Raw genomic sequence first — 23608 nt, 5'->3', positions numbered from 1 at the left:
GCAGGTGGGGTTGAGGGAGGAGAAATGGCAACCGGGAGGGGCTGGCCATGGTGGAGAGAGTGACAGGCCCCTTCTGCACTCTTCTGCAGCAAGTTACTCCTGGAATTTCAGGCTTCCTCTTTCCCTGGGCCGCCTCGTCCATGCTACCTGGCAAGGCCCAGACAGGAATGGGGTGAGAGGCCAGCCCTTTGCAAACTCGTACCTGGGAGTTTGGGACTGGAGCTCACGTCCCTATTAGCTTCTCCCATTCATTAGGGACAAGCAATCGCTTCCCCAGAGGCCAATGGAAGAAGCTGTCCCTTTTTCAGGGCCTCTGAATAGAGGAAGTATAAGCGTCTGAATGCACCACGCTCTTCCCTGTGACCAGAAAAGTGTTCCCTCTTCCTGAGAAAGCGGAAGAGATGTGAGCAGGGCAGGATGAGGTTGTGAACTCCTGAGCCCCACACCCGCAGTGCAAGGATTCGCCTTTGAGAATGGTGTAGACACAGGTGGGCTCAGCGGGACCCTCCTGTAGAAGTAAGAGTCTGGCCAGAATCCCTCAGGCAGGGGGCGGGAAGAGACCTAGAGGCCTAGATCTACACAGCAAACGAGCATCAGGGCTGGTTCTCAGAGGACCTCAATTAGCCTAAGTTGGGTGAACGTGAAGGCTCATGCAAGCCTGGTAGGTGAGGACAGTGGTGGAATCTGAGGGACCAGCTGGTTTCTCTTCTACCTTGGGAGGAAGTCATTTTTATCTGGTCCAAAGTCGCCTTCTGATCGGTCTCCAGCAAGTCATTCTCAGACAATATCTCAAGCCAAAGTGCGATGATGGCAGCTAGCAAGCCTGGGTGACAACCTGGCTCGCCACGAGCCTGTTCATTCCTGGGATGCGTACTCTTCAAAATCGCTTTCTGGGTCCCTTTGAGGCTGGCAGAATAGACCTTGCTTGGTGGGCAAATTCTCAGGGGTCACCACACCCATCCTAGCCCATGCCCAAGAAAGCCTCCAGGGTCCAGCTTCCCGCAAGAACCTTTCCCAGGCCCGGCCTGCACACAGCCCAGGCAGCCTCTCCCGGGCCCTGACCCTCGAGCTGGCCAAACCGCTCATTCAGCCTCAGAGCCCCTCGCAGCCTGAGCTCCTACCAAACCCCCTCATGATGCAACTCTTAACTCCCCACCTCGGAAAGTCAATGTCTGTGCTCCGAATGCCTTTGGGAGCTCCCTGTGTGCCCTCAGAGACGCAAAGCCTTCGTGGAAAGTGACCGAATATGAGGTGGAATGAATGAAAGTGAAGGAATAAATGAGGAACTTCACTCACTCAACAAACATTTATTAAGTACTGTAGGCCAGACAGTGTGCTGGGTGATGAAGAAACGTAGGGCATTAAAACAGACTCGCCCACCCTCAGGAACGCTCAGCCTGGAGAAACAAATGAGTGAGTAAAGGAAGGGGTCAGTGAACAGACGAAGATGAGAAACTGAGCAGGTGAGTGTGCAGGTGCCCGGACAGTGCACTGACTTACAGGCCTTTGAGGACCCCAGCCGTGTTCCTGGTCGGAGGCGTCCTCACTCGTCTGTACCCCCTCAGCCCCCTCTTCCTCTCCTGGCTCCCTCGGAGCTGGGTCTCCCCAAGGTGAGCATTCAGACTGCCTCCTCCACCCTCTCCCCCACCGCTGAGTCTATTTTGGTGTTTCTGCAGCACGCGACACGCCCCCCCTCTGGTCACAGCTGCTGCTTTCCCATTCTGTCTTCCGAGGCCTTAAATCAAATGGGAGTGAGCAGGGCTGCCCCCATCACCACTTTCTTGGGCTGAAACCCGGCCAGCTCAGGCCTGCTCACAGGGAAGAGCTCCGGTGCCAAGGAGCCCCTGCCGATGGCCAAATAAGGGCACCTGAGTTGGTTGCCAACCCTGCTGGCCTGGTGCAGCTGTCCCTCATGCCAGGGCCTGGGGAGGGGTCCCTGAAGCAGAAAGAGGCAGGCCCTGTGCCCCCCAGTCAGGTGGGGACAAAGGAACTGTCAGGCTCCAGCGGGGTCCTTAGAATACCCTTGGAGATGGGCTAGCAATTACAGAATGTTACAGCATGTTACTCTGAAGAATAAAAATAAATAATATCTCTGGTGTGTGAATTAAGGCAAAAATGGTACATACTTTTTAAGATACATTTAATACTGGAATAAAACCTCTGAGTTTCACAGACCTAGGCTTGTCTTAATATTGCTACCACAGCCTTGTTTGACGTCTCAAGACAGTTATTGCTAGGACTTGAGGTTTGGCCCTCTACCCTCCCTGTAATGTGGTGTGTGTGTGTGTGTGAGCGTGTGTTGATGTTTGTGTGTCCATGTGTGTGTTTGGGTGGGAGATGGGGTGCAGAGCTAGCATTCCAGATTTTATGCAAATGTTTCAAATATGACAGGTAGCTTTGAGCCATGTGCAAAGATGTGCTTTGACCTAGGATCCCTTAGACAAGTCAGTGTCTGAGCCTCTGTTGCCATGAATGGGTATCATAATATAGCAGATGCTCTGGGGGCGAGGGCCACGCAGACCCCGTCTTCAGGAACAAGGCCTTCAGTCCTCCAGCTGCCTGGGCACTGCCTACAGATGGCTCACAGCTGAGTTCCTCCCCAAGAATACCCTTGGCAAAAGGGAGCTGCCCCCCCCCAAGGTTAGGGACCTTCCTCAGAGGCAGCCCCCAACCAAAGACTCATCCATGTGGGGTACAGAGGCTTGACCCCCTTGCCTCCACGTGAGGTAACTTTGAAAGACCATCTCAGTCTCAGCGCTGGGCTTGGCTAAGGTCTTATTGTAACTACACAAGCTCACCTTGTCCCTCTGCCCAGTCCCTCTTCCTTCGCTCTCTTATGGGTGATATTCTCTTACAGGCCCCCCAGAAAGCCTCCTGAGCACAGATCCCTGTCTCAGAGTCTGTCCTGGGGAGCCCGACCTAGAAGAGTAGCCAAGGTGTGGCCAGTTAAACGCGGTGAGGTGAGCACACGGCTTAGCGCAATGCCTGACCTATGGTGAGGACTCCCTTACTGATAGCTGCTCCGGTCCTCCATGGAGGGCACCGTTTCCCAGCCTTGGCTGGATATCAAAGCCGTGAGACAGAGCCAGATGCTTAGGCCACTTCCCCACAGATTTTGATTCAGTAGGGCTGAAGCCGGCCCCAGATTTCTGTAGTTTCAGAAGTTCCACAAGTGTTTCTGATGGACAGCCAGGGTGGAGAAGCACTGACCCGGGTCATCTTTCTCTACCACCATCACCTCAGACCCATGTAGGGCAAAGTGACCTGTCCAAGGGCAAGCAGGTACTTAGCTGCCCAGATAGGGCTCCACTCATTAATCCTGAGTCACTCAGGGTCATTGTCCGGCGGGGGCATGGAGGGGGGACAGTCTGTAAAAGGCCCTTGATGCCAACTGTCTCCCAGAATCACAAGGTGATCACATTTATTAAGCAGATCCCAGAACGTCTGGCCAGACTGGCAATACAAAGGCAGTATAGGACCAAGCACCCTGAGCACCCAGAGGAGGGAGTCCTCACTGTGGTGTGATTATCAGGGAGGTCTTCAAGGAGGAGGTGGGCCCTGAACCAAACTTTACAGAATGGTGTGGCTTTGCATAGGGAGCAGGCAGGAAGGACGCTAGCTCCCAGAACCGGTCATCTCATTCTGAGGTCAGTCAGTTTCTAAGGAAACCGAAGCTGATCTGTATTCTCATCATCCTTCCAGCAAGACTGAGGGATTTCAGGGGCACTCACATTCATGGACCAGCAAGCAATGATTGCCCAGTTTTTAGAAAAATGTATTTTGTTCCAAAGATTAAAACTTAGGTGAGGGTTTGTTTAAAATCTGGTTGATCCACACTTCAGTAGCCCCACTTCCCTCTAAGTGATTAAGTCCCAGAAGCCATGGAGCTATGTAGTATAGCAGAGACAGACTTGAGCCTGAGTTCACACGTATAAGCTGTGTGATCTTGGCCAAGTTACTTAACTTCTCTGAGCCTCTACTTTTTCAACTTTAAAATGGGGACAATAATATTTGCCCTCCTCCCTCTCTCTCTCGGTTATTAGGAGGATCAAATGGTATCATGATTACAAGAACACTTCTGTACATGGCAAAGCACACTACAAGCGTGAGCTGCTACCATTTGCCACATCTCTCTCTTTAAATTCAGGATGCAAAGCCCAGGGAGGTTTCCACCATTGCCCAGCACCCTACAGTGAGCCATATGGGAAAGAGAGGCAAGACCAAAGTTCCCCAAATCCGACCCTAATGCTTTTTCCAGTGCAGCAGCATATCTTTTCCTCAAATCTCTCTTCTCTCTCTAATTTCTTAGGCAATACGGGGAATTGTGCATTCTCACCTTGCCCTAAATTTGTAGTGTTTGACGCCTCCTAATCTTTTGATCCCCTCTGCAGCAGCCCGCCAGCCTGCGTCCCTCCTGCCTGCATCTCATCTCGAGGCTTCCCTGTCTATACTCTCTTCACTTTGGACATCCTAAACTCAGTCTGGGACCAGTTCCCCCTCCCCACCAGATGATTATAACCTCCCTCTCTGTGGGATCTCCCTCCTCCCATTTATAACACTGAATGTCACCTGCTCATTAATTCATAGTGAGGCACTTCGCTGGGCACTTGGGATACAGAGTCTAAAAGCAACCTGTAAAAGAGCCTTAAGGGCTCATCACCGGTCATTGCCAGGCAAGACAGAGGGGCCCGGCCTCTCGCGGAGGCTGGGCTGGAGCGCTGGACTCCAGGTTCCCAACTTCTGCTTGCTCCTCTACCCCAATTTCTTTGCCTGATCAAATCAATCCTCTGCTGCAGAAACCTCCTGCTCCTCTGTGCCAGCCTCCAGGTCTCCAGTGCCAGGCCCTTGGGGGCCTCTCTGCCCCCTACCCCCCGCCCATCCCTTTCTCCACGGAGTCCCCTCCGAGTCCAACAAGCCCAGCTCAGACTCTGGATTCTAGAGACGGGTCACGTCCACCACCCTGGGTTGCGGTGCCAGCCAAACTAATCAATGGCAGAGCAGTAGATTAAGGGGCCCGGCCCGAAGCCATCCATCACTGTCGTTTACACGGGCCTGTCAGCCTGCAAATGGAAAAGGAGATGATGTGAAACAACCCATCTGCAGGTTTTTAACGCTCTTTACAAATTGCTGTGGTGAATAACTTGTTGCCTGTATTTATCCCTTTTCAAATTGTCTCTTAGCTACAGTCATCCGTCTTCATCCTACACCCTGATGGCGCGTGCACTGCCAGTTGGGCAACCCCATTATTTCCCTGACTCCCCTGCCTAGAGGAGGAAGGGAGTGAAGGAAGGGAGGGAGAGGGAGGAAGAGGGAGAGGGAGGTGGGGTGGGAGGGTGCTGGTAGAGGAGGGGCTGGGCCGGCGGAAACAGCTTGAGCAAGGACCTAGTCAGCTGGGATCCTTTCTCCCAAAGGTCCTCACTTCCCGAGCCCCTGGTGGGAGAACCTACCCTCTTCCAGGAAGTTTGACAGCAGAGACTGCCCTCTGAAGAGGAGGCTCAGTACCTCCCCCCGGCCCCGCCCCTGGTTGCCAGACCAATGGTCCGAATTTACAAGCCATGGTCACTCACCATCCCCACCCTCAGGCAGAGTCCATCTGCCCATCCAACTGTAAAACTTTATCACGGAAAAGTCGTTTTAATATTTCTCCATCCTCATCCCACACGTCAAGACTTGCAACTTCTGTCTCTCCACTGAGACCATCCCTGTGCTTTGGTTCACCCTGCCCTAATTCTAGCTGGCATTCCTTCTTCCCCAGCTCAGCACCGTAGCCTCCTAACTGGTTAGTCTCCCCTCCAGCCCACCCCTCTCACTCTCAAGAGAAAACTGAAACTTCTTTCAGAGGCCATGTTCCTTCTTAACTCCGTCAGTATTTTTCAGTGATCCGTGTGTCCCCTGCATTAGAATCACTCGGCCACTCCACCCTGGACCACTGATGCCGGGGTGGAGGGGTGGCGGGGGGGGGGGGGGAGAAGGCTGCATTTTAAACAAGTTTTCCAGCTGGTTAGTGTGCACTGCAGAGGAGGGGGACCACGGCCCTAGACATTCCACTTGACATCTGAGGCACAGAGAGGTGCAGCAATTTGCCTGTGATGGCACAGCTAGTCAGCAGCTGAACTGGAAGCAGCAATCCAGTGCCCTTCCTGTTATACTACAGGGAAATCCTTATATGAACAATAGCTGTTGGTGTGTCCATCTCTCTGACTTGAACATAAGTTTCTTGAGGGCAAAGACAATGTCCTATGCACCTCTGTATTCCCTCTTCCTCCTCCAGGCTCGGCATGGGACCCGGTGCATTTCTGGTAAGCCAGAGAAGTTAAGAGCAGTGTAGGACAGCCCAAGACCCACATCCAGGTCTTGCTCCGGGGAAGGAAGCCGATGCAGGGCTCAGAGCTTTGCTCTTCTTGCTGATGTACTGCAGACCAAACCAAAATCCACCCTGCTGTCAAGTGTGGCGTTTCTGACGCTGCTTCCAAAATTTCTGCTCTGTCTTCCACAGCAGACCTTCAAATATTGAAAGCAGCTGTCAGGACCCACTTAGATGTTCTCTCTTCCAGGTTGAAGGTCCCCAGCTCCCTCAACCACTGCTCACGTGGCCTGGTATGTAGACCCCAGGGCATCGCAGTCCCCCTCCTCCGAGTGCCATCCATTTGTCAATATCCTTGCTCAACTGCGATGAAATGCAGTGCTCCAGATGTGGTCTGGACACTGCCAAGCACAGAGGGACACACCATTATCTCCCCTCTTCTGGGCTCTGGGCTTCGATGAATACAGTCCAAGATCGCATTAGCTCCCTGGCAGCTTCACCCACTGCTGGCTCACACTGTACTATGTCTGCTAATCCATCTGACTTGATTACATCTAATCCACAATTCTCCATCTTGTCCCCGAGTGTTACATCAAAGTCTTTACAGAACGCCTTGCTCAAATCAAGATAGGTGATATCCATAGCACACCGTGTGTCTACCAGCCTAGGTCACCTATCAGCCCAAAAAAGGAGGTCATTGCAGCTGGACCTGTGCTTGGTGAACCCAAGAAGATTCCTAGCGATCTCTCCTCTTCTTTCCTGTGGGCTCATGAACCATCCATTCAATCATCTCTGCTCAGGGCCCTCTACGGAGCTCTCCTCACCCAAGGCGCTTGCTCAGTGTCTGGACTGACCAACTGCGAGGGGCCGCCTGCTGGATCACACCTGTTGCGAGGTTTATGGTGGCAAGCGGGGGCTGCCAGAGGGAAGCGCAGGGAGGGGAGCAGATCCAAATACCACAAACTCAGGAATGCCCATGGAGGCTGTAAATAGCTTGAGAGAGGGATTTTGAGTCTCTGGGTTGGGAAATGTATTAACAATGCCTGATGTATTTCACTCTCCCTGCACGGTGTCTGAGTCAAAGAAAATACGAAAAAAAAATCTTTGGAATCCCAATTCTGCCAAACCATTTCCTTTCTCCTATAATTAGGTACTCCAGATTTTTAGTATCATTTTTTGTGTGTGTTTTGTTTCTTCTGATTTCCACAGGCTATTTTTAGACCAATCATGACTCACTTTTTGAAAGGTGTTTAAAAAAAGTCCTTTTCCCCAGCAATCAAATGTTCCCATCCTCTGGGTGACACACGTTTAGGTAAGTCATAGCTGGGTGACAGACAAGGGGGCCTGGGAGAGCACGTGGGAGGAAGGCCCCTGCTATAGGGGTGGGGAGCGATGAGAGGAGACATCACACGCAGCGACCTTCAGCCCCTGGCCAGCCCCACTGACTAACCCTTCCTCCTTCCTCCAAGAGGGAGATGGACGCAGGTTTTCAGAGAGACAGTGCTGGTGGGAAGGAGGCACAGCCAGCTCCAGAAAGGCAGGAAATGACTATGAGCCATCAGCAGTGGGAGGGGCTGCTGGGCAAAGTAGTGAGCTCCCCATCTCCAGAAGTATTCAAACCGAGCTGGATAACAACCTTAGTGTTCAAGGCCCCTTCTGATGCTGACTCTGTGACATCTGCCAGGGAGGCTGCTGGAAAAATTCCAGCTCCGAAAGGGAAACCAAATTCCAGCTCCTAGGGCTTATCCAACACCAGGGCTCCAGGAAGGATGAGACACTGACAGCTCTGCCTGTACTTTTCCCACACACAGTGACAATGTAGGGAGGATGGGGGCTCACCTCCTGCATTCGGCCTTCCTAGAGTGATCCATCTGAGAGGCAAATGCTTGAACGTTCCTGGCCCCCGCCTCACCCCGTTGCTGCCTAGTTAACATACCTACTCTCCCCGCCTCCCAAAAGGGCTTTGAATGCAATTTACTAGCTGATCATGGATTCGTTTTCTGCTTCCCTTAAGCACTCAGAAGCTTTATAGAGACTCTTGTAGGCCCAGTTCCTTCTCTCTGGAAGTTTACAATCTGAGATTGACCTGCTGAAACTAACACATAGGTATGGAACACACTGCCACACAGCAGTGACACAAACCTGGAGCAATTCAACGGCCCTGAGTGTGACAGAGAGTGTGTGTGCGCATGTGCACGCATGTACTTGTGTGTATGTGTGCACAGGAGGGGGGAAGTCACCACATTTACTTTGGGTCATCTCTAAACTACACAAGTCCTTACTTTGACCACCAAGAGTCTGCCATATTCCCTCCACTCCACCCCCAAGACACTTAAAACTCAACCCCCATGGAGGGCAATGTTACAGACGAGAGGAGCCAGAGAAAGTTTGGGAGCCACTGGTAGAACTTTACAGTTTGCAAATCCTTCCCCATCCATTATTCTGAGATTGTCACCAAATATTTATCCAGCACCTACCGTGCTCCAGGTACTGTGCCAGGCACTGAGAGTGCAGGAGTGACCAAAACCAGACACAGTGCCTAGACTCCCATGAAGCTCACAGCCTAGAGAACATAGACATTAGCGAACAATCAGAAAAGGGTGTACTTACGGTTCACTCTACTAAGTGCGAGAACAGAAAGTTGTATAGTGCTGTGGAGCTCGTAACACAGAGCTGACCTAACCCAGACTCAAGGAGGGGAAGGAGGGGACATATGGGCTAGGAGCTGAAGGATGAGGGACAGGTAGCCAGTGAGGGGTGGGAAGGTGGGAGGACAAGAGGGCGCCTGGCACGCTGGACTGAAAGATACGACAACCCGTGAAGGGCATGCCTGTTCACTCAGAAACAAGGAATGCCTACACATGTGCCCCATGCTGTGGGGTGCTGGAGATGTGTGGTGACCAGGCAGACGCAGCCCTGTTCCTCAGTCTAGGCGGGAGGCAGGCATCTTTATTTTTTTGATGCAATTTTTGTCTTGAACTATAGTTGATTTACAATGTCATGTTAGTTTCAGGTGTACAGCAAAGTGATTCGTTTATACACACACACACGTATTCTTTTTCAGATTCTTTTCCGTTATAGATTATTACAAGATATTGAATACAGTTCCCTGTGCTGTACAGTAGGTCCTTGTCGTTTACCTATTTTACATATAGTAGTATGTATCTGTTAATCCCAATCCCTATTTTAACCCTCCCTCCCCTTTTCCCCTTTGGTAACCATAAGTTTATTTTCTATGTCTGTGAGTCTATTTCTGTTTTAAATAAGTTCATTTGTATCATTTTTTTAGATTCCACATAGAAATAATAACATATGATATTTGTCTTTCTCTGTCTGGCTTACTTCACTTGTATGATCATCTCCAGGTCCATCCATGTTGATGCAAATGGCATCATTTCATTCTTATTTCATTCTTTTTTACGGCTGAGTAGTATTCCATTGTATGTATGTACCACATCTTCTTTATCCATTCATCTATGGATGGACACTTAGGTTGCTTCTGTGTCTTGGCTACTGTGAATAGTGCTGCTGTGAACATTGGGGTGCATGTATCTTTTCGAATTAGAGCTTTCATTTGTTCTGGATATATGCCCAGGAGTGGGATTGCTGGATCATAGGGTAACTCTGTTTTTAGTTTTTTAAGGAACCTCCATACTTTTCTCCACAGTATCGAGGCAGACATCTTTAAATTTCACAAGTAATTATATCCCGAAAGGGGGGAAGTGCTAGCAAGGAAAATGCCAGTGTGTGAGGCAAGTTTCCTCACCGGCAAAATTGGAACAGGACCTGCCTGGGACGTGCTTCAGAGTTAGAATTAATCAGCTTTGATGGCTGGTTGAGTGGCGGAGACTGGGGAGGCTGAGAAGAGTGCGGGGTGCCTGCCTCGGTCGCCTAGTGGATGATGCCCAGGTCGTTAACCGAGACAGGGACGTGAGGCCGGAACACTTTCGAGTACATTCCGTGAGTACGATTTGGGGCGTGTTCCGCTCATCCCAGGTCCCCAGGTCTGTGTTCTCCCGTGATATGACGAAGAGGAGTCTAGGGAAGTCTTCTAAGAAGAGGTACTAATTAAGCTTGTTCTTGAAAGGAAGATGGGGTGCAGGGTGAAGGGGGCACTTAATAGAGGAGAATTCCAGGACGCCCCCTGGGGCCAAGGCCTGGAGGCTCTTTGGGGACCTGAAGGGAGCTGTGTGTGGCTGGAGCAGTTTGGAGCGCACAGGTGGGAGGGAAGGATGGAGAGCCGGGTAGAGGGCAGGTTGCTGAGGAGTGTGGACTCTGTCCTAAAGAGGAGTCATTGGAAAGTGTTGAGAAAGAAAGTGACACGGTCAGATTTATGCTCTGAGTCTGCAGAGTGGAGGGTGGCTTGGTGACAGCAAGGGACGAGGGACAGGAGCAGCTGGGGGATGGGCCCAGGAGCATTTAGGAGCTCAAAAGCACAGGATGAGGGGACTCTTTGGGTGTGGAAAGGTGAGCCAGGAAGGGAGGAAGTGGAGGTGAACCCCAAATTGATTCCCTGGTCAGCCAATTGGATACTGAACTTGAAGGTTTTGTGAAAAACACTTCTAAAGATGTCCAGAGGTAGTCAGGCAAACGATCAAGACCGGCAGCACAGCAGGAACGTAGATGCAGGGTGAGGCACATCCAGGTTTCAGGGTGAAGACTGAGGCTGAGGTCTTCCTGCTGCTTCCCCCTCTGCCTCTCGGGCTCCGGGCTCCATGTGGCCACTTGTCCTATTGCTTAGGGCAAACCCCACAGGCATTCCTGAATCTTCTTCTCCTTCACCTTCACTTTCTCCCCACCTGCCAGCCATCAGTTCCACCTGTGGGCCCTCCCTCTGTCCAAGGCAGGCGGGCCCAAGTGTCCTCTTCTCTCCACCTGCTCTGAGCCCCTGTCATCTTTCTCCTGGAGGGATGCGACAGCCCCTACCTAATGCCTGCTTCCCACTCTCACTGGCTCCCTGCCTCCCCCAGCCCACTCCCTCCCAGCCGTGATGAGACCAGGTCACTGCGGAGCATAACACCCTCCAGCGGCTCCTCTGCACCTTCCGAACCAAATGCTGCCTCCTCAGGCAGCTCAGAGCTCTGCGTGAGCTGGTCCCGGGCTATACCCCCTCCTGCCCCCCTTGCCCTGCAGCTCTTTACTGTTCCCTCCGCTCCTTGGGCTGCTGACCTTGCTCCCCACTGAGAGCCTTGGGCTTTGCAGAATCTGCTGTCCCCTGGCCCTTCTTGTCATGTGGGTCTCTGCGAGAGCATCATTCCGTGGAGAGACCTCCCTGAGCGCAGCCACCCAGCACTATCCCTATCAGCGTTTTCCTTGTTTATCAATTTACTTATTAGACTTCCCACACCCAGCCCACACGCACAAACCTGCTAGCTGAAAGCTCTCCAAGAGCTGGGTCTGTTCACCGTCACACACCGGGGCCTGGAAGAGTGCTTGCTCTAACCCGTGACCCGCAGATGCCTGCTGGATGAGTGCACAAATAAACGAGGGAACAAACTGGCATGAAGGTGATGTCTGATGCTAGGAGAAGATAAACCCCCTAGAGAGAGAGAGAAAGTACAGTCAGGAAGAGATGGTCTAGCTGGAGAAGAAGAGAGAATCAAGAGACACATTTATGGAACAAGTCAAAGAAAAGGAGTTTTTCAACGGAGAGACTCCAGAGGCACCTTGTAATGACCCAAAGGCTTCCACCGGCTTTAACGAGAGGGGGTTACTTAGGCCTCGGGGGAGCAGTGGAGGGCTGGCACGTGGCTACTGGGGGCTGATGTGGTTGGCTGGGATGGAGGGGTGGGTGGGACATATCTTGGTGGAGCAGGTGGGTGAGGGCATCCAGGCAAAGGGGAATTTTCTCTTGAAGACTGGCTTCTGGCCTGAGCACAAAGAATAGAGGAGAAAGACGAGCATCTGAGATTACACAGCAAGGAACTGGAACCGGCCTCTTCAGAGGTTTACAGAAATATACAGTGCCCCAGACAGGGTCAAACTGATATGTATTCCACATGTGCTTAAAGGCAAGGTCAAGGGCTGCACAGGGGAAGAGCTAAGAAGAGGGTTTAGATGACATGACCTGACCTCTCCCCTAGGTCCTAAGCAGTTTACTCTGGCCCCAAAGGTGCACTCCTCACCGACATAGCAAAGCCAGAGGCCAGCAATAATTGGGCATCGACTCCAAGAGGTGATGGAGGGATCGATCAGCTGTTGCTACTTGAACATGCCCCCCTTTTTTTTTTTGGCTGTGTTGGGTCTTCGTTGCTGCGCATGGGCTTTCTTTAGTTACAGCGAGCCGGGGCTACTCTCTTTGTTGTGGTGCGCGGGCTTCTCATTGCAGTGGCTTCTCTTGTTGTGGACCGTGGGCTCTAGGCACGCAGGCTTCAGTAGTTGTGGCACATGGGCTCGGTAGTTGTGTCTCATGGGCTCTAGAGAGCAGGCTCAGTAGTTGTGGCTCACGGGCTTAGTTGCTCCGCGACATGTGGGAACTTCCTGCACCAGGGCTCAAACCCGTGTCCCCTGCACTGGCAGGAGGATTCTTAACCACTAGGCCACCAGGGAAGTCCCAACATGCCCTTTTGAGGTCTCACCCTACACCCCAAGCAGCTTATCAGCGTGTCCCCCAGCCCATCCACTTCCATACCCCACGAGCAGCACAGGTCAGTACAGCTCCCTCTAGGTCGTTTTCCATTTCCAGTGTTATGATATTTCAGCACCAACTTAGAGGGACGCCCTAGGCCGCTGCCCAGTCTTAATTCAGCTGCAAACCAGGGCCTGGCTCTGAGCCAGTTTCTTTATTCTGGCCTCAACGTCCAGTGGACAAAAAGGAGCTTACATCCTGCTGTGATCGGTGTGAAGCTGGTGTGGGGAGTGGCCAGAGATGTGGGTTTCTCATGTCTCACGTGGTAGTTAAGGATCAGCTTTGTACCCAGTCCCACAGCCCCACACGAACCTGCTCCACTGAAATTCACAATGGGGGGGAATACGGTAGATTAAGAGTCAAGGGATGCAGGTGTCAATCTTGGTTCTGTCCCCAGCTAGCTGTGATATTAAATAGGTCACTTATTCCCTGTTGATCAATAAAACAAAGGAGGGGTGCAGGGCGGGGGCTAGAATTTACCTCCCGGTTCCTTCCAGTCCATCTTTCTCAGAGACACCCTGAATATCTGACTCTGATCAATCTTTGTATCCCTGAAGTTCAACAGTCAGCTCTCAAAGAATGTGTGACCAGTGGGTGAATGCACAATGCTCCCTTGGGGAGGCTGGAGCAATTTGGTCATTTGAGTTGGGAGATGGGAACAGACTAAAAGAGGGGCAAAGGACACCACTTATGAAAGATTCTTACGTGAAAAGACAACAAGAGGTTCAGCAAGGGCATCTTCTGAGAAAGGCACAAGAGGAAAGGGAAGAAAACAGCTGGTCTCTTCCAGGAAGAAATGGTGGTCTAGGGGAAGAGAGAGAACTCCCCTCCACCCCCGCCAGGAAACGAGAAGCATACACAGGGAGAAATGTCAGCTACAGGGTTGAAGGGCTGAGGGGGGTGGTGTGGAAGGTGCAGGCAGCCTCGGAGCCAGGCACAGCTAATCCCAAACAGTTTCAACGAGACATCCATGTATAGCAGGTTTTGAGGAAATTGGGGATTATGAATTGGCCCAGAGGCAGCAGAGGCTTAGCCAGGTTCGGGACAGGAAAGGATATGTAGTGGCCAAAAACACATCACAGAGAGTGGATGCTGGCAGTCCCACTGAGGGCAGTTTGCCTCCAGGAATCTTCTCCTAAGAAAGCTGCTGCCGTCCTGTCGTTTGTTCATTTAAAACCAGACAGGCCAGAGCCCAGAGCATGATCCGTGGGGAACAGCCCTGGGAGAGAAATGTATTTAAATGCATCTGGGGCGACGGGACAGGACGTGTGATGAACTCTGCAGGTCTCTGATCTCAGGGCAGACAGCCCTCCGGTGAGGGCCTCCTCTAGGGGCCTAATGAGAAATTACCTGCTGCAACGCTGTTTGCTGGTTCCTCAGCTTCTTTTCATGCATTTTACCCCTTGCCCTGCTCACCCTGAGCCCCAGGGAGGTAGGAGACCCCGTTGAGAGCTCACGCTTCAAATATAGAGTCCCCACCCACCCGCAGCCAGGACACTCAGAAACATTCGGTTCCCCATTTTCAATGTGGCCTGGGCTGGGCACCGGAAGATGGTTTCCTTTCATCCTCCCAAACCACATGGCTCCCCAGGCCTCTGGGAAATAAGATTCAGAGGCTGGAGGGCAGCGGTCCCTGTGCCAGGAAGCCAAACACCAGTGCTTAGAGGAGCCCATGATAGATGCCCAGTGCCCCCCTCATCAGAGTGAAAGGGAGTCTGATTGGGAATAATTCCTGCCATCTCAGGGCTGAGGGAGGCCAGACCGGCTAATAGAGGGGCCAGTCACCGAGCAGGTGAGCCACAGAGTCCAAAGGACACGCTGCTCTAGGTTCTGCCGAGCTGGGAAAGGCGCTCCCGTAGGCCTGGGCCCCTCCCCTCACCGCCTACAGCATCTCCTCTTCCTAAACTTCCTTTGTGCTCTGAGCTCAGAAGAGGCAGCTGATGAATCTGGTTCCCCACACTGACCACAGCCAGGATCCTAGGTGATTTCCCACAGCGGCCCACAGGCCCTCATGATGGGCCCAGGACACAGAGCCCAGGGTTAGCACAGCGTGTATTCTCCTTCCCCAGGACGGTGTGATGTGCAGACCTCCACCTGCTGTGAAGAAACAGCTCACCACCCTCTGGAAAAAAATCTGAAGAGACTGCCAGATTCGGCAAAGAAAAATACAGAATGCCCAGTTCAATCTGAATTTCACATAAATGATGAATAATTGTTTCATGTATGTAGGTCCTGAATATTGCTGGGATAGTCTTGTACTAAACAATTATCTGTTGCTTATCTGAAATTCACATTTAACCAAGCATCCTGCATTTTGCCTGGCGGCCCTCTCCCTGGACCTTCTATGAGGGGAAGGCACCCTGAAAAGGAGGCTGGTCAAGGGGAAGGTCACTCCCCAGCAGCCAGGGCCCAACCCGCTGCTCCTAACACTTCTGCAGGGGCTCAGAGAGGTCCGTTTAGGGGGTCCCTAAGCTCCCAGGAAACCCTGGGCATGGCCTCGGCTCCCTCCTACCCTGCCTGGAGCACCCACACGGCAGCCACCGCCGTGGTCACTAGCAGGGTTGTCCCCTGAGCCAGGCCTCGGCCATCTCCCCACCCCCACCCCCACCCTGCCGCTCTGAGGTCAGGTTCCTGGTAAGCGTTGCTCTGTCATTTAATTTGCTATCACTCAGGCTGGGTCCAGATGGTTTTGGTGAGAAAGAACTTCCTGTCCCGTGGCCGTGATTCCAGTCTAGAACATTCCCTTCAAACTAGGAGCAAGGAGAATGCTGGAGACCTGCCTTTCTCCTCGTCCCCAGATTGTGATCTATCGCCCGGGCCAGGGCCCGCAGGGCACGGAAGGAGGGACCCCACCGCATCAGCCTGGCTGCAGACTCTGTTACCTGCTGCCCTCGCTCCTGCCTGGGCTAACTGAGGCTGGCACATGGCTAGGACCGCACAGGATTGCCTCTTTTCCCGACCATTAAGCGGGGCAGCCAACACCACGCACCGGCTCCCGGCTGGACAGCACAGCGTACAGACTGGCAGGGGACATGGGGGCAGGAAGCCACCTGCCTCAACCCTGCTCGGATAGCAAAGGCCCTCAAGCTGCTGCGGGATGTGGCTGGCTGAGACCAAGGGCAAACTCCCCCGTAGAATGAGCTATCAGGCTGCCTGGCCAGAGGCTCAGACCCAGGCTCTCTCCACCTCCACCCCTTTCTAGAAAAAGGCACACAGAGCAGCCCCGGGCTTCTGGGATACATCCCATTGCTCCTGGCCCTGGCCAGGGAACGGGGCGAGGTGGCCACGGCAGCAGCCCACCCAGGGGACACTTAGGGAGTCCTTATATGGGGTGAAGGAGCAAGGGTCACCGACCTTAGAATGATGCCCACCCTTTGCACCCCCCTAAGTCTTACACATCTTTCAGAATTCCACTTAAACATCACCTCCTCTGGGCAGCCCTCTCTGATGTTTCAAACTAGGTCAGACCTCCCTGTACTCCTTCCCATAGTACCCTGAGGTTCTCTTTCACATACTCATTGCACTAATTACTGTGGGAAGGGGTAGAATTCACATACAACAACTCAGTAGGTAAGACAAGTGACTTTATTTTCCACAAATGGCTGCCTCTTTCCCGGGTTCTCCCTTCTCGCTGATGCTGGGACCAGGGGGTTGGTCGTGGTAGGACACCAACTTGCCAGCAGATAGTAATTCGGTTTAAAACATTCTTTTTTGGATAGTCAATCAAGAATCAAAGGCCTGGGCTTCCTTGGTGGTGCAGTGGTTGAGAGTCCGCCTGCTGATGCAGGGGACGTGGGTTTGTGCCCCGGTCCGGGAAGATCCCACATGCCGCGGAGCGGCTGGGCCCGTGAGCCATGGCCGCTGAGCCTTCGCGTCCGGAGCCTGTGCTCCGCAACGGGAAAGGCCACAACAGTGAGAGGCCCGCGTACCGCAAAAAAAAAAAAAAAAAAAAAAAAAAGAATCAAAGTCGCTTCTGGCGCCGTTTCTTTTGCCTCAAGGAGACTTCCTGCTCCATCTTCCTGTCTTGGATGGCCTGTGGGGATGCGGGTGGGGAGTAGCACACACACGGACACCCTCTGGGTTATTGCCAGCCTCGTGAGATATCCCCCAGGCCACTTGTCCCTAGTTCCAAGCTCGTGTCCTCCGGCCCCACCGGATCTGACATCCCAATAGCAGCCTCCGATGAAGTCCAGTCACGTGGCAGCCTCATTCTGACCTCAGGACTCTTCCCTCCACCAATTCTCTCAGTGTTTCTGCAATCCCCCCTCGGGAACATGTGGGAAACGCCCCTTCCTTGTTGGATACAAGGCATGGCGGACAGGAAGACTAACTCAAACCTACCCTGGACACCTCCTTCTACCAAAGCTGCAGTTTCACCCTGTGTCACCCCCCAGGGGCTCATCCTCTCCTCAGGCTATACTTGGAAAGCAGAGCACGAGCCCCAATATTCTCAGGATCCCCACACCTCCTGGAAGCACCTCTCTCTCACCCACCCTGCCCTGAATTTGATCCCAGGGAGGGTGACGTGGAGAAATGAGGATGGTCGGCGTGCACCCCATCCCCTCCTGCAGACCAGAGACCGTCCTCCTTCCCCCGCTTACTGTGGAGCAGGGAGGCCCTTTTCCTGTGTCTCTTCCCCACACCCTGTGTTAAACTCTGTGCTCAGACCTGCAAGCTTTTCTCTTACAGTGTAAAGAGTTAATTTATAAATGTAGGAAAAAGGCATTTTATCTCTACAAATGAGGCTGTCGAGACCACAGCTGCACTAAGGTCTTTGAAAAGCCAAGCAGTGGCCTCTTGTTCCAGAGTCATTCGCTTTCTTCTGTGCTTCCTTGAGTATAAAAGAAAGGTGAGGGGTGACAGCTAACAGATCCAGGCTTTTAATAACCTTAGGAGCACACTGCAAAGGTGAACCCCATCCATCACTCACGTGCATCTCGGTGGAGAACAGGTGGCGAATCTCTGCAGCCGTTGATCCCCCAGGGCCCTCCCAGCTCTCCCTGGCCACCCACCCCACCCTACTTCATGCAGATTTTGATGAAGCCCCAGCAGAAAAGGAGGCTTTAAAGTTGATTAAAGTCAGAGGAGCCTTTATGGGTGGTTAGGAGTAGGGTTCTAGGCAGAGGAGAGGCGTGGGTGTGCTCAGAGAACGGCCAGGGGCTGAGCCTGGCAGGCAGTGGTGTGCACAGAGGGAAGTGGTGAGAGGTGAGCCTGGGATGCCAAGCTGGGTGATTGGTACTTAGAGCTAAAGGCTGGGTTGGAGCTGATCAGCGGAGAGGGTGGTTTGCCCAGCTGAGTGGGAAGGGCCTGACCATCCAGGATGTAGATTCTCTGTTCTTTTACTCCTTGCTCCTTCCTCATCCTTCCAGCCACATCCCTGCCCCCAAAGTCTGAGCTAAGTTTTGGGAGGGAACTCTGTCCAGAGCCCTGCCCTCTCCTGGAGCCCTGCCCAGCCCGGGCCTGTGGGTACATTATGCCTGAGTTTTCATGAGGCCTGTAGCTAGGAGAACAGAAAGGATCAAATTCAAACATATTACATTAATTAGTATATTTTCAACTATATGTAATAGACAGTTCAACTCAAAATCACTTAAACAATAAGGAATCTACTGGCTTGTGTAGTTGGGATGTCCAGAGGAAATGTTGGCTTCAGGATAAGTTTGATCCAGAGGTTTGTGATGTCCCGTAGGGCTCAGCTCCATTTCTTTGTGATCCTCTCCACTCTGCCCTCCTAATACATCAGCTCCATCCCCAGATTGAACTTCCTCCTGGTAATGAAATGGTTGCCAGCAGTTCTAGGGTCCCATGCTTCCTTCTTCCTAACGAAGAGGAGATAAAAGGTTTTTCTTCCCCCACCTTTTAACAAAATTCCCAACTTTCTCTCTGACTGGACCAACTTCAATGACAAAGTAGCTCTCCAACCAATCACTGGAGCCAGAAGAATCCTAAGCATTGATTGGCTTAGTTCTCTTCCTCAACCAATCACTAGGGCTAGGGGACTAGGAATACTGTGATTGGCTTAGACCAGTGATGGGCCAGCCCAGGAGTTCAGTCCTACTCAATAACAGGCTGCTATGCCGTGAGAGGGAGTGAGAGGATGCTGGGGGAGCCGACAGTGCCGTCCAACACACCTACCTATTTTGCTTTTTTCATGAAAGGTTGGGTGAGAGCAAGAAGAGATTAGAATTGGAAACTCCAAAGTAACTTGAGAGTCATCCGTAGACTTAACTCACCGGTACTCCCAAGGTCACACAAAATTGCAAGCTGGCCAAAATGTATTCTTTCATCTTTCTTTCCTTTTCCTTTTTCTCTCTCCTCCCCTTCCATGTTTTTGTATCCTCTTCCTTGTCTAATTTCCTTTCTCTTTTCCAGCTGTCTGCATCCACAGTGCCTCCTCAATACTGCCTCTCCCCACCTCCTGGCTCTTCTCTCTCAAGCCCATACCTCCCTCCCTGCCCACATCTCCAGCCACCCTCTCCTGATGCCCCTGAGTTCAATTTCCATCTCATCCAAATTGCTTTATTGGTTCCACGGAAAAACAAGGCTCGCCAGAACCATCATGGTGCGTACAGTGTGCCTTAGACTCAAAAAATATTTAAGGAAAATACTCTGGCCAATGGAGTCAATAAACTCCAAAGCAAACATTCATTGAGAAGAGGAAGTCTGCCTTCAGCTAAGAGTGCTGGGAAACTACTCACCATCCAGTAGCAAGAGCCTGAGGCTTTTTCACAGCGGCCCCCCACCGACAGTGCACCTCAGCCAGAGCACAAAATGAACCCTACGTACCCCAGCCCCCTTCTCCTGCACCCAACCCTGCCTGCACCTCCCAGCACTCCTCCAGGTCTGCCACTGCTCGTCCCAGCTGCACTGCTCGTCCCAGCTGCTGAAGATACCAGTGTTTTCCACACCTGTCCCCAGTGCAATTCTAGGGGGGCTGATTAAGAAAGGGAGCGATGATGGGGAGAGAGGAAAGAGGATTGGGGGAACAGAGGCATTCACATTGTGGTATTTTTAGACTCGAAGATTACATCTTTAATAATCATAATTTTTTCTTGAAAGCAAATGGGAATGTGTCCTTGCAGCTGAGAGGAAGGGAAACACAGAGGAGAGAGGGGAGAAAACCCAGAGGGCAATTAGCCCCACAGGACTGGAGTCAGGCTCAAGGCTTTGTTCTGGTGGATTCCAGGAAAGAGGAGGCCGGGTCGCACTGGGAACTTGGGGCTGTCTCCTGAGCCCTGGGCTGCTCTGGGGACTGACAGGAGAGCGCAGGACTGCAGGAATCAGCCTCCTCCAATGAGGCCGCCCTCTTTCATGGCCACCCTATCCTATGCGAGAGCTTTCCCTCCCCAGTGGCTTTTGGGTTGAAAAGCAGCTAATACTTGACCTCCCAGGCCCCTCAGGAGAAGGGCCTCTTCCTGCAGAAGGGGTTTCCCCTCATGGGCCCTCCACCCACTGAGAGTCCCCCAGACACATCTCATGAACTTGATTCCCCCGCACCACGCCCCGTGAGAGAGCTGCCTCCACACGCAGACAGCACCACCCCACCCTGGACAGCTCCCAAGGGAGCCAGGAGGAGTGAGTGAGGATGGGCACCAGACCAAAGGTCAAGACACTTGGGACAGAGTCCACTCTCTGTGTGAATTTGGACAATCGCTTCACTAAGGTAGACATCAGTTTCCCCAAATTACAACGAAGGGTTGGATAGGTCAAAACATTTTAGATCAGGATCCGTGAGTCCCCTGAATTTGCACAGGGAATGTGGTTTGTACGTGTACTTTTCCGGTAACGGGCTTCTCAAGGTGGTCTGTGACGTCCCCAACCGCTGAGAGCCATAGAGGGGGCCAGTGCCCAAGTCTGCATGTGCCTCAAGTGTCCCTGGCCTTCCCAAGCCTCCAGGAGGGATAGCTGTTCAAAGAGTCCTGGCTTTGTCCCCTGAAGGGGCACCTTGGCGTGACCTCCCTAATGGCCACTACCACCACCTCTGGCCTCCACGGGGCTTCTGTGCCTCCTTCCTGAGCAACCTATGCCAACACACAAACCCCTGGATTTCCTTCTAGTAGAGTTTAGGCAGCCTCTTTTTATTGCAATAAATTTTACTGAGGAAGGAAGAAAAATGAATAAAATACAAATAACATTAAGTTGGTCAGATTCTCCAAAACCCTACAGATTCCATTCAGAGTACCAAAGAGCTTATTAACAGCTCAAATTACCTCCTCCTGAAATAATATGTATCTTCACAGATGAACCAAAACTGTCATAGGCACCAGTTTGGATGGTTTCCCATCAAATGGCCTTTCTTCCCAACCAGGCTCTAATCCCCATCATCATAGACTTCCAGGTGCCATCTTGCTTCTGTGCACCCAGACACTAAATTCCCTAAACATCTTGCCTCATTCGAGGACAAACATCTCTTTTAAAACTAAGACTTTTGAGGAATTCCCTGGCGGTCCAGTGGTTAGGACTCCATGCTCACTGCTGAGGGCACAGGTTCAATCCCTGGTCGGGGAACTAAGATCCCACAAGCTACGTGGCAAAAAAAAAAAAAAACAACTAAGACTTGACCAACAGCCAATCACAGTGACTCAAGCCAAGTAGGTGCTCAATTAATCGGTGTTGAATAAATTTTAAAAAATGAATGAATACGTTCATAAAGTAAATTAATGAAAACTTTACTTCCATTACTCCCCCAGTTCCCACTCCCCCTAAGCTGGGACCTCTGGCTCCATTCCCATCTAGGCCAAATAATTTGCAAAGCACTGGTTTCTGATGCCTCTGAGTCAGTGTATGACTGAGCCCTCCGGTGTCTGGCACAGATCAACCCACCTCTGGAGGCTTCTTGACTCTATAGGCTTATATCTTTGCTCAGTAATGGAAAATTCAGATGTTTCTTCTGCCCTGTTCTCTCTCTCCTCCTGCTCCTTCCCTTCTGAGACTCCAGTGAAACATAGATCAGACCTCATTTTTTTCCCTCCATTTTTTCACCCTCTTTTCTATATTTTCCGTCCTTCAGTGTTACACTAAATAGTTTCTTCTGACTTCAATTCCAATTCAGTAACCTTCACTTTAGCTGTATCTAATCTCTTACTAAACCCATCCATCAGGACTTCCCTGGTGGCGCAGTAGTTAAGAATCCTCCTGCTAATGCAGGGGACACAGGTTCAAGCCCCGGTCCGGGAAGATCCCACATGCCGTGGAGCAACTAAGCCCATGCGCCACAACTACTGAGCCTGCACTCTAGGGGCCGCAAGCCACAACTACTGAGCCCGCGTGCCACAACTACTGAAGCCCGCATGCCTAGAGCCCATGCTCCACAACAAAGAGAAGCCACCGCAATGAGAAGCCTGCGCACCGCAACGAAGAGTAGCCCCACTCGCCACAACTAGAGAAAGCTTGCACGCAGCAACGAAGACTCAATGCAGCCAAAAATTAATTAATTAATTAAAATAAATAAATAAACCCATCCATCAAGTTCTTAATTTCGGGTATTGCATTTTTAGTTTTAGAATTCCTTTTTTAAAGTGTTATGTATTTTATAGTTTCCAGTTCCCTGCTGAAATGTTCAAGCTGAATTTTTATTTCTTTGAACATAGTAAGTGCAGTCATTTTATAGACATTTTATAGTCATTAGACATATTATATGTCTAATAATTCCACTATCTGAAGTCTGTGAGACTGTTTCTGTTGACTGTTGTTTCTGCTGGTTCTTGCGCACAGTGTCTTGTTTCCTTGTGTGTTGGTCATCTTTGAATGTGTGCTGGGTATTCACCTTGACCCAGCTACTAGGCTGCCAACCTTCTTAGAGAAATTTGAGGATGAAGGACATTCATTCAAGGGGCTGCTCTTCAAAGTCCAGTTAGGAAACTACTCAAAAAGGTCTGAAATTGGGACCCATTCCTACCAACATCTGCACCCCCCTTCAAATGTGCTGAAATGTGCTGGGGCCAGGGAGAGTGGGGAATTGGTAAGGGAGGGGAGCCTTCCAGGAGATGTCTATCTCACTCCATCACAAACTCCCCAAAGCTGGAGCCTACCTCAGGGTCCACCACCATTTCCTTAGCACCCATAACCGGAGGAGCTTTCAGCTGAGCATGCCTGCAGCAAGGCAGGCATGAGAACAGACTTCAGAGGTTACAAACTTGCCACCTGACAGTTATTCCGTCTGTAAATGTATTTTGCTTGTCTATTCACTCACCCTTTGAGATACTGCTCAGAACGGGGAATTTAGCAGATCAAAGGTTTTGCTCACTAGTACCAGGAGACAATTGGCTGGAGCCGAGGTGCAGCTGCCTTTAGGAAGCAAGTGCTCTTCAGGAACCGAAGTTGCCATCACTCAGGCAACAAACATTTGCCCTTACTCTGGCCACGTCCCACTTCACTTAAATACTGCCTGGCCCTGTAGGAATTTAACCTTATAGTCCTTGACCTAGAGAAAGGATGGTGTGTAATTCTGACCTCGGGAGTTTCAAAGACTGGGAGAATTAGAGAGCACAGAGGTAGCAGAGGAATCAGCAAGGCAAGGGGGTCTCAGAGGCTCCCACTAACGCCGGGAGAACAGCCATAGTTCCGCCTGGCCCCACCCCAGGTTCCTGGCCAGACCTCCCTGCCCAGGTCACGTGACTGTGTCAAATACAGCTTGCCCATTCCGTGCAGGGCCAACCAAATGTGGGTAATTATTT

This window comes from Lagenorhynchus albirostris, chromosome 9 (genome assembly GCF_949774975.1).
Source record: "Lagenorhynchus albirostris chromosome 9, mLagAlb1.1, whole genome shotgun sequence".
NCBI lineage: Eukaryota > Metazoa > Chordata > Mammalia > Artiodactyla > Delphinidae > Lagenorhynchus > Lagenorhynchus albirostris.
Note: the sequence above shows the minus strand (reverse complement) of the source record.